This window comes from Pinus tabuliformis, chromosome 6, assembly GCF_031772625.1.
Source record: "Pinus tabuliformis cultivar Carrire ecotype Pingquan chromosome 6, CPIR1, whole genome shotgun sequence".
Lineage (NCBI taxonomy): Eukaryota > Viridiplantae > Streptophyta > Pinopsida > Pinales > Pinaceae > Pinus > Pinus tabuliformis.
The window spans coordinates 353,584,857-353,594,288 of NC_142292.1; the positions used below are offsets into that span (position 1 = coordinate 353,584,857).

At 37.0% G+C, this 9,432-nt stretch overlaps 1 pseudogene; it reads left to right on the forward strand.

The window, feature by feature from the left end:
• Positions 1-5,001: 5,001 nt before the first annotated feature.
• On the forward strand, positions 5,002-5,634 carry LOC149258773 (beta-amylase 1, chloroplastic pseudogene; annotated as a pseudogene).
• Positions 5,635-9,432: the final 3,798 nt, after the last annotated feature.

Here is a 9,432-nt window from a genome sequence, read left to right on the forward strand (position 1 = left end):
GCAACAAGTAGAAGAAGGACTTCTAGAGCAAGAAGAGTCAGAGCAACTAGACATATCAGAAGAGCTAATTCAAACAAGACTACCAAAACCAATCATGAGTACTCCTCTGGTGGTACAGAATCCTCTAAATGAGGAGAAGAATCCCAAAAGAGATAGGGAGGAGGCCACTCCATTTCGAAGACCAATTGCACAGACCTATGCCAAGAGGCAAAGGCTGACTCCTTTTTCAGAACAAGAATTTACAGAGGAAACAACCGGAACCACAGGTTCAGTAAGGGAAGAAAGTAGACAGGCCACTCCGTCCGAAGGAACACAAGAACCTTCCACCACACAAATCCTAGAAAGACAACAGAGTGTGGAAGTATCCTCTTTCAGAGCTCCAACTGGCCAGGACCAGGACATTAGAGAAAAGTAAAAAGAAATAAAGGCTAGAAATGAAAGATTAAAGGCTCAGAGCTATGCACAATACCTCAAAATGGCTCCCACCAATCAAACAATGCTAATGTCAGCCTTTGATGTAAAAGAAGGTAAGATGCAAATGACTTTCATGAAGCCTACCACACAACAGCCCAGGTCTATAGCAGATTACTTGAAGACAAATTTTGAGGTGCTGGCGAAGGATATACATCCTATCGACCAAATATAATTGCACAAACAGACTGGAGAAATGGTCTATTCCACATTAACCAGCAAGGCCATTGCAGCCCACCAGTTACAAAATTCGCTGAATAATATGTCAGTGTAATTCCAACTAGAAAAGGCCTCTTCACAGGCCAAGGATACTAGGATAAAGTCCTTAGAGGACTTAATCATAGAGTTGGGGCATGATCCCAAGGATGTAAAGGCTGCAGAAAGGCTTATCAAAAAGAAAAATGATGACATAACTGCCTTGAAGAAACAACTCAAAATTCCTCATTTGCATCATCCACAGACAGCTGAAGTACTAGAAACCCAAAAGGAACAGGAGGAGCTTATGGACTTAGTCCTTAAGCTAAATGATCAATTAAAGGAAACAAAGAAAGAGCTAGACAACTTAATTCAGTCTAAGCAGAGTGAGTTGGCCACCACTCAACAGATTGTCATTCCTACAGTCTCAACAGTTGTGCCCTCCACGTTGGCTGCTTCCTTAGCACCAATAGTTCCACCAGCTACAACCATGCCAATTACAGGTACATCTACAAGTGCAGGAACATCTACAGACAAGACAACTGAATTAGTGAAAGCCATGGAAGAAATGACTATCCAGGCTACAGAGCTTAAAAGGCTAAAAGAAAAAGTTTCAAGCTTGGAAACTGATTGCAAGCTTGCACAGATACAACAGAAAGAAGAAACTCAGAAGAATCAAAGGATGGTTGAAAGGATAAAAGTCCTTGAAAATGACTTAACATTTGCAACAACCACTAGCACAAATAAAAGAGATGCTCTGGTCCAACATCATTGACTCTGTCAATGATGTTTGGCCATCAATTCAAGTCATTTTTTAGTAGACTGAACTGGTGAAAGTGGCCACCGAAGCAATAGTAAAGACAAGAGGAGATCTGGGAGACCAACCAGAGGAGACTGACCAACTCATAAAATTCTTGAACAACAAGAACATGTATCAGCTGGATGACCTTGGAATAGAGGATAGAACAGAGACTATCATAGAGATCAAGAAGGTTCTCACTAAAAGGAACCTTATGCTCAACCTTGAAAAGAAGTGCCAAAGCATGCATGTTGATATTGATAGATTCATGACAAAATTTGGAATTTTGAGGGAAAAGGGCCTCCCCAGTCCTATGGTCATCCATGACAATCTCATGACCCAAGAGGACTATGTTGAAAGACTAAACAAGCTGGCCAATGACCAAGCTAGCACTTCAGGGGTAAAAGCTTTACCCATAGGTAAGGTATTGTACGATCATCTGGAAAATCTCTTCTTCCTAGAGCATGAAGTAAAGCACTTGTTTGACAACAAGCCAAATTTTTCCAAGTACATAGAAGCTGATGAGACATATTGAAGGATGCTAAAGGTAAAATTACCTGAAGGGGAATGGTGGGTAAAATTAACAGATTTACTATAAAGTTACTGCAGTAAATCCATATGACAACCAGGTTAAACAGGTGAAACAGGGTCAAAGATGAGCAGGTAAATAGTATCAGTAGGTTGAAGACATAAAGTAATTCCAGCACATGGATATCAGTCAACTACAAGAGCCAAATTCGAACTGCAATAACCAACACAATCTTAATAAAAGGGACAACAAGAAAGCAGTTTTCTATCTATCTTCTTCATGCTTGAAGATATTTTTGATTTCCTAAAAAGTTCTCAAACTGTTATGAGATATTTTGTAATATTTTTTGTATAAATACTTCACATTTTGAAGTAATTAGGGTGGATTCAAAGACATTTCTATAGACATTTTTCTTATCAAGTTAAGGAGCTATTGTAATCAAGATTGGATTGGCTTGTTGGACCATGTAATAATGTTAAAGACATTTCATAGGATTCTTGTGCATAGTGGAAATCAAATAAGTATTATCTCTCATGTTTATTACTGTTTTCTCTTCATGTTTATAAATATTCATATGTGTCTCTATGAAAATCTAAATGGTAAACAAGGAATGATATTAGAGAATTAGCTTTAATGCTCTCTATCTTGACTATTTACTTTCTCACTATTTTCTGCTAAACTATCTTAGTCTGGGAATTCTTAATTGCTCCCTTACTTCCGTAGTTCCCCCCCAGGTCCATAGTAAAGGATTCTTAGTTGCCCTTTGCTACTGATCTCCTTCTGTTCTTCATCTTGATCTCGGTTTAAGGATTATTCATTGCCCTTTCACCCTGGTTAGGACTACCTCATCCATGTGAACCTGTAGATTTTCCTTTTGTTGTGCTATCTTGCCCTGTGAACTCCTCCTTTAGTAATTAATCTGATCCAGTTAAGCCATCCTTTGACTAACTCCATAGCCCAATGGCCTGAAAGCCTTGCTCTATCCATCTGTTTCTAGAATCCCACCACCCCACCAAAATCAAAACCTTATGATCAGTAAGAACTAGCCTAAAATACCACCAAACAAAGTTAAATTATAAAGAGAGAGTCCTCTCTAGACTTAGGTTGGCTAGAACTCGAGTCCAAAAGATTGGTTTGTGGTTATCTCGGATTATTCCTTCTTTTTATAACTTCTAGGGGAGACTTCTGAGTGATAACACAAGTCATCCTTGCAACTTAGAAAGTTGGGGCCCCTCTTGTTAGTGGAATGCTCTTCCAATATTTGATCAATATGCATACAATCAAATTGTTAGGAATGGAAATATCTGACTGCCAGAAGATTATATTTTCATTTTCAAGGGTTTGTATCTTTGTATCTGGCACTAACTGATGGAAAATCAAACCTTTCTCGTGTGCACAAAGATTGCCATCCTATCTCAAATCAAAAGATTCCTATGATTGAGAAAACTCGTGTATTGGAGATTTATGCCTTTGTTAGGTTTGAGACATCCATGTTTTAGTAGCTCTAAAGATCTTATTGGTTACCTTGTCCATTTTATTTCATCCAAATTCATAAGACCTTAATTTTTGGGCATACACTTGGCCCAACATGCACACTTTTTGAATTGGTTTCTTAGATACCTCCAATATCCTCCATGTTGTACCTCATTGGGACCACATAGTTGCCATACTGGTTTATTTTCCACCAACCTCACTTTTACAAGAGTTTTCTTACTCTACCTCTGGCATCCTTTTGCCACATAGTTTAGACATACATTGCCCCTATTACATAGCTTTCATATGGATAGTGAGCAACTTTCCATGGGGTTTGCATGACCCAAATACTTCTATGTAACCCCTTTACGAGGGCTTCTTTTCCATGTGCCTATATATGATAGCTTATGAACAATTAACTTGACCAACCTTGTCTTTATGAATATTGTACAAAATATATCATTTGTCTAAAAATATACTATAATCTATTTTGGCCCCAACCCTAATGATCAGGCTTCTTTTTCTATGTATTAATATAGGTTTTGGTCCAATGGCTAAGAAGCAATTTTCTTTGACCTCGTATTTTTTTTATATATCCAGTTCTGAGAATATCATGAGGCGTTTCTTCAGTTTGAACAAACCAATGTAGATTGTTCTGTATTTGTATTGTAGGGTAAAATCCTTCAGTGTTGATATGAAATTTGTCTGCTCTATCTGCTGCATTGTTTATCTTGTTCTTGTCATATTTGCATTTACATAAATGTGGTACGCTTAAGTTCAAAATGTTTTAACCTGTGTCCAACTTTTGTGAATAAGCCTAGACTATCATGCATGCTACAAGTCTTAGATATCCATTCAATATTCATATGTTCAATTTCCCTAATCTATATTAATCTAGCTTTTTATCACAATGCTTTATTTTTCTGCTTTGTTTTTCTTTTTAAAATATCATAGGCCCTAAACCCTTCTATATATCTATCTCGGAGTTATTTTGACCTGTGAGAATTCTCTTGGTTGTATGTCAAAGTAAGCTCATAATTTGAATCTATGCTAAAAATACGTCTAACATGGGTGTGATTTGTCCATGATAATACATGAAATTCAATTGGGAATGGGTCCTACAAGAGAGCTAAGGAATCCATCTTATCCTGAGAGTAATGGTACATGGAGAATCACAGGGATTGGAGTATTTCAGTGTTATGATGAGTTATAGACAATTTTTTAAATTACTTTCTATAGAGCATAGTTTCATTTTACCAATTTTATATATCGACATGTGTATAGCTACTATATGAGTTTTTAAAGATGTTGGGGTCAATGTCCCTTACTAACTAGTTTGGATATCCTCGTATTGCAGTATATGGCCTCAAATCTTAAATCCGTAGTTGAAGCTGCTGGAAAGAAGGAATGGGGTAATGGTAGCCCAAGTGATGCAGGCCACTACAACACCTAGCCCGAGGACACACTATTTTTCAGAAGAGATGGTGGCTGGAATACTCCTTATGGTGAGTTTTTCCTTGAGTGGTATTCTAGTATGCTTCTTGATCATGGAGAGAGAATCCTAACAGCAGCTAAAGCCCTTTTTCGTCGCACTAGTGTCAAGCTTTTTGGCAAAGTGGCTGGAATACATTAGCATTATGGAACCAGATCCCATTCCCCATAGCTCACTGCTAGATATTATAATACCTGATTTAGAGATGGGTATCGACCAATAACTTCCATGTTTGCGAGACATGGGTTGATTTTCAATTTTACTTGCATTGAAATGAAGGATTGGGAACAACCAGGAGGTGCACAATTCTCCCCAGAGAAATTTATCAAATAGGTCATCCTTGCAACTCAGAAATTTGGGGCCCCTCTTGTTGGGGAGAATTCTCTTCCAAGATTTGATGAAGTTGCATGTGATCAGATTGTTAGGAATGCCAATCTCTGACTACCAAAAGATGGTCATAACAACACAATGGAACCCATGTGTGCATTCACTTATTTGAGAATGAACCAACATTTGTTCCAACCTAAAAATTGGAGGTTATTTATCTCACTTGTTAGAAAAATGGCACAAGGAGGGGTCTCAAATTCATGGGAGGAAGAACACAAAGATACAAACTCATTTGTCTATGCTACAGTCCCATTGGTCCAAGAGGCTGCTGCACTCTTGCATAATTAAGCCTAAAGCTCACCTTTTTTGAAGCAGGCAAAATTTGAATGTAAAACATATTTATTGTTGGAATTAAACTAATGTGTTATTTCACCTATCGTGCTCCTCCATGTCATCTTGTGAAAATACAAGCTTGTAATGGCTATGCCAACTCAGTATAATTAGTTTTTGTTACATTAACATGAATACATGATTTTAATGGCTACACCAACTCAATATCATCAAGCTTTGTTACATTAACATGACTTCCAACTTAGTATAATTAGCCTTTATCACATTAACATACATTGATTTTAAGATGTGTTCATATCGTTGCAATTGCAAAATAATTCATATCATTGAAATTGTAGAACAATTTGTTGTGATTAATTTAATAACTTATTATGTATGGAATTCATTTTATTTAAGCATTAATACAAGCATTTATTTAGTTCCCCATATTTTTTCAAACTCCAAAACTTCAAAAAAAAGAGAACAACATCCGACATTGGAAAGGACTAAAACCCAGGCATTGGAAAAGACGAAAAAATGAAGCTAGCATTAGTGTTGTGCATCTTTTTGCCAAGAATATAAAGCTATAGTAAGAGAACAAATAAATGAAACAATTATAAGCCTGGCTGATTTACTACACTACCTCTTAACAAAATTCGTTTGGTTTGATGATTGTTTATGTTACCTGAACATGATGGTTTCAAGCTCGTATACCCATATTTATCCACAAAGGTAATGTAGTAGCAACGCTTATCCTAAATCATAATTTTGATGTGATGATCGCAAGGAAGGTTTTAGGAAATTCATCTTGGTTATAGCCAAAATGTGCAATATTCCAGAATCCCTACCTTTTTCCTTGTCACTCAAAGATCTATGGAATAAAAATAATCAACTCTATAACAATTATGACACGAGAATAGGGCTATGTTTGAGGATCCTGTTGTAGAATTTGAATTTTAAGGACTTCAAGTTGTCCCTATTTATGTTGATGATTTTAAATAAGATTAATAGCTCCTACGGAGGCTACAACAAATAGAAAAAACAAAAACCTGGGCATTGGAAAAGACCAAAACCTAGGCATTGGAAAATACCAAAACCCAAGCATTGGAAAAGATGAAAATTGAAGCTAGCGTCAGCGTTGTGCATTTTCTTGGAAAGAATATAAAGCTATAGTAAGAGGATGAATAATCAAAACAATTATAAGCCTGGCCCATGTACTGCACTACCTCTTAAAAAAATTCGTTGGGTTTGATGATTTTCTATGTTACCTGAACATGATGGTTTCAAGCTTGTATATCCTTATTTATCCACAGAGGTAATGCAATAGCAACACTTATCCTAAATCAAAATAGTGATGTAATGATCTCAAGAAATGTTTTAGGACTTTCATCGTAGTTATAGCCAAAATGTGAAATATTCCAGAAGCCCTGCCTTTTTCCTTGTCACTCAAAGATCTATGGAATAAAACTCATCAGTTCTCTAACAATTACGACACGAGAATAGGGCTATGTTTGAGGATCCTGGTGCAGAATTTGAATTTTAAGGACTTCAAGTCGGCCCTGTTTATGTTGATGATTTTAAATAAGATGAATAACTCCTCCAGAGGCTACAACAACTGGATATCTGATTGGCAAAGGTTTTTCATTTTCAAACCTAATGAGAAAGAGTGTGTAGTGTTGTTGCACACATAAGAAGAATCCCATGGGATTGAAGTTGCTCAGTAAAGTGGAATTGGGAGAAGTTCATGAGCTGAAAAGTGCAAGGTATGTGAACAAGCCTCCCAAAGGGACACATTAGGCAAAGAGCATGGATAATAATGTAACGTGTGGACACCTTGTACCTTCAGGTGTTAAAAATAGTGATTTGATATACAATGAATATATGATATAAAGTTATAGTAAGAGGACGAATAACTGAAACAATTTTAATCCTGACCCATGTACTTCACTACCTCTTAAAAAAAATCGTTGGGTTTTATGATTGTCTATGTTACCTGAACATGATGATTTCAAGCTTGTACACCCATATTTATCCACATAGGTAATATGCGTTACTGACTTATGGCATTTCCTTTTCAGCATCTGGTGCAAATGCTAGTTATGATCTTTAACACAATTTTGCATCCCAACATTTTGTCCTCATAAATTTGGCATGATATGATTAGTACTATTTTGACCACGTATTGACATCCAAACCATGATGTTGTGCACCTGTCTATATCAGTTCATTGTTCAGGAAAAACAACAAGAATTTTGTGCAATTAATTTTTTGTTCAATATGTAAGAATCACTGAGATAAAGCATTAAATCAAGGTGTCTGTAGTCATATCATAGTAAGGAGATGAAGAAAAATTTTTTCTTAGATTAAGAAGCTAATGTAATATTTTGGGTATTCCGACAGATTTTTTTTTTTTAACAAAATCAATTACTGGATTTATATTCCAAAAAAAGAAAAGGAGGGAGACATGCTCCCATTACATCAAGCCAAAATGGGAGAAGGAATCTTGGAAGAGAAAGAGAAGGAAAATAATCCCTATCTTCCAAGCTCTTCCCCTTTTTTTTTCTGAGGTTACTAATTGCACTATCCTTATAAATACTCACATATTGATTCAATAGCAATCTACACCTACAAAACATAAAAAGTTTGTAGTGGAAAGCTCTTTCAGAAAAGAGAAGATTGAGGCATTAAAAATTATCTTTTGTTAACTGAGGGATCCTAATGGGGCTGAGGCAAATTCTTGCTACTTTTAATGTTAGAGTTTTCTCCTATCTGATTAATAAGTAAGCTCTTCATATAATTGATCGTTTCCTCCAAATTCCTACACTTCTGTTTTAGCGTAGACATTTATTTACTCTACTCATCCATTTGTCTCTTTAGAAAGGAATTCTCAGATATTTCTTAGCTCGACAGACTGCACAGTTTTCGCACTTAGGAACATCTGCAAGCAGGTTCCATTCAATTTTTCCTAAAGGAAGAAGGAAACTAAGCCAATAGAGAATAGAAGGGGATAAGAGAAACAGAGAGAAGAAACAAAAGAAACCTCTAGACTAGCCCGTGAATATCCACATCTACCAGAGAAAGGGAAACTGGGCTCTGAAAGCAAAAGCCACAAGAGCAGCGCGGAAGCTAAAGAGTCTAGGAGATGGGGGCCACCAGAGCTGTGTGGTGACTATCGCAACAGAATCAACACGAATGAAAAATGATCAAAGCCGCCTCCAAAGTTGCGTGAAGGCATGGGCCACTAGAGTTGCGCAGAGGCAATAGGATTTGGGAAACAACCACCAAAGTTGCACCAAGGAGAGAGGTGAGGCTAAAATAGAGAAATAAGCTCAATCCCCAAAGGGGCGCAGTGATGAATACAGAAAGAAGGATTACAACTTATGAGACAAAGGGGGAGTAAAGGGAGGGTGAAGATGGCATAGATAAAATAATATGAGCGGAGAGGGAGAATATATTGCTGTGAAGTTGGCCACATCAGGGAAGAGAAGATTAGCAGTTCATAGGAAGCTTGAGAAGCTGCAGTTCACTTGTTAGCCATAGATTGACTATCCTATCTGTTCTTGGGGATTTCCTTGGATTCCCTGATGTTTTGAGATCTAAACAATTGAGCTGAAGTGACTTTTGCCCACCTGATGTTCTCTCTTTTATTGTTATTCTCTGCATATTGAGACGAGAGATCCTATGGAATCGGTTTTTGAGCAATCGCATTACTAATTCTAGATTCTCCCATAGGATGGTCGACAACCAGATTCGCCTGCATGTTGGTGGTACGATTATTTTCTCTAAGGATATGCTTGAAGGTGACTTCACCTAGAA